We start from the raw sequence: 2,500 nt of genomic DNA on the forward strand, positions 1-2,500 counted from the left end.
GGGCGAGCCTGGTGCGGCTCCTCCGTCCGGCTTAGTCCCGCCTCCGCCGCGGGGGTCCTCGACCCGACCGGCGGATGGGCGCGGGGTCGACGGGAGAGGGGGCTGGCTTTCGGGGTCCACCGCGGCTCCGGCGCGACCGGGGAGAGACTCGGAAGTCTCCCCGGATGCTTCGGCCTGGCCGTGTCGGCGTCGCCCTACCGGCTTAGTCCTCCGCCCGCTCTCGCGCCCGTACCTCTACGGACTTTTTGTCTGCTTTTCTTTTCGCCTCCCGTGGCTTTTGCAGCGGCGGTCCCAGCTGCCGACGGGACGGGGAAGGGGGGAAGCTGAGCGCGTGGGGGGCCCCCTTTCTTTTTACCTCCGCCCTGGGTTTCTCGCCCTCGCTCCCTTTTCGGCCGGGTTCTCCGTCGGGACCCTCGGTTCCCTTCTCGTTCTCTACTCTCGCGCTTCTCCCCCTTCTCCGAGCCGCCTCGGGGAGGACGGTCGGGAAGCGCGGAAGGCGTACGCGGGCCCCGGTGGGGACGCCCCCACACACCCTTCGCTCGCGAGGGACCCGCGCCGCACCCTCCGCGCCTCCGTCGTCTCCTCCCCGTAGGGGGTAGGGGCTCGGGACAGACCGGGGGTAAGAAAAAAAGGGATAGCCCGGCGGCGGAGTGGAAACGCCAACCGCCGCGGCCGCTTTCCCGCTGGGAAGCTCTCGTGAGAAAAAAGGCCGCCCTCGGAGAAGATCTTTGTGCTTCCCGGCACGGGGAGCGATTCGGACGACGGGCCCCCTCGCGCGACCCCCCCCCGCCGGTAGACGGCCGGGAAGTCGCGGGGTAGGTCCCCGCCGTTCGCCCGTGCGGGTCGTCGGACCGCTTTTCGACGCTCGGGTCGTTTCAAACTCGCCACCGCGAGGCCGCCCGCCTCCTCGGGAGGGCGGGGGCGGCCGGCGCGCTCGCGCCACCGTAAGGAGGGTGAAACCCCGGGTGTGGGGGAGGAAGGGGCCGCTCGCCTGTGACCGGCGCGGGCTCCAGAGCCCGGGCCGAGCGTGCGGCGCCACCTCCCCGCCCGGGAGCGCTTCGCCAAATCGATCGGAAGAGGACGACGCTGGGCCAGAAGGGAAGGGGGTCTTTCGGACCGGAACCTTCATCCCAGGGCCCGCCGGATGGCTGCGTACGTCGTGGGGGCGCTCTGACTCCGGGCCCCGCGCCTGGCAAACTCCCCACCGGGAGCTGCGGGAGAGGCCAGAGCGCGTACCCGCAACCGGAAGGGGTCCCCGAGCCGCAGTTCGCGCATCGCTCGGAGTACCGGTTCGTCGAGGGGAGCGTTCGAAGTCTGGAGAGGCGCTCTTCTCTCACATATATCTCCCGGAGGCGTGGGATGAAGTGTCTTTGGGCGGTTGGGAGCCCCCCCCGCGTAAGCCGGGTCGGTCCCGCCAACTACCCGCCCCCCTGGAACTGCCGGGCGGACGCGGCAGGCAAATTCGACCCCATCCCGGTTCTACGGATTTTTTTGCTCCTTTGGCTCCCCCTCTGGCCGCTTTGGGGTACTGCAACCGAGGACCTGCCGAAACGCGTGGAACTGCCCGTCGGATTCGAGTTAAGAGGCGTCAACCGTGGAAGTCTGAACGGTCTGAAAAATTTTCTAAGTCCCAAGGACTCTCCGGCGTGATTCTCTGGAGCCCTTTTCGGCTTGCGAGGCTGCCCGACGCCCCTCCCGGATGATGGAAGTCTGACGGAATTTTTTTTTTTGACCGATTTCTCCCAACTGCCGGGGAACATTGGGAGAGATTGTCTGGAGCCCCGCTCGGGCTCCCGAGGGCCCCGACACCCCCCCGGATGATGGAAGTCTGACGGAATTTTTTTTTTTGACCGATTTCTCCCAACTGCCGGGGAACATTGGGAGAGATCGTCTGGAGCCCCGCTCGGGCTCCCGAGGGCCCCGACACCCCCCCGGATGATGGAAGTCTGACGGAATTTTTTTTTTTGACCGATTTCTCCCAACTGCCGGGGAACATTGGGAGAGATTGTCTGGAGCCCCGCTCGGGCTCCCGAGGGCCCCGACACCCCCCCGGATGATGGAAGTCTGACGGAATTTTTTTTTTTGACCGATTTCTCCCAACTGCCGGGGAACATTGGGAGAGATCGTCTGGAGCCCCGCTCGGGCTCCCGAGGGCCCCGACACCCCCCCGGATGATGGAAGTCTGACGGAATTTTTTTTTTTGACCGATTTCTCCCAACTGCCGGGGAACATTGGGAGAGATTGTCTGGAGCCCCGCTCGGGCTCCCGAGGGCCCCGACACCCCCCCGGATGATGGAAGTCTGACGGAATTTTTTTTTTTGACCGATTTCTCCCAACTGCCGGGGAACATTGGGAGAGATTGTCTGGAGCCCCGCTCGGGCCCCCGAGGGCCCCGACACCCCCGGAAAATCATGGAAGTAGGAAAATTTCGATTTTTCGTCTAAGTCCCAAGGACTCTCAGGCGAGATTGTATGGAGCCCCGCTCGGGCCCCCGGGGCCC

Source organism: Anomaloglossus baeobatrachus, unplaced genomic scaffold (assembly GCF_048569485.1).
Source record: "Anomaloglossus baeobatrachus isolate aAnoBae1 unplaced genomic scaffold, aAnoBae1.hap1 Scaffold_3074, whole genome shotgun sequence".
Lineage (NCBI taxonomy): Eukaryota > Metazoa > Chordata > Amphibia > Anura > Aromobatidae > Anomaloglossus > Anomaloglossus baeobatrachus.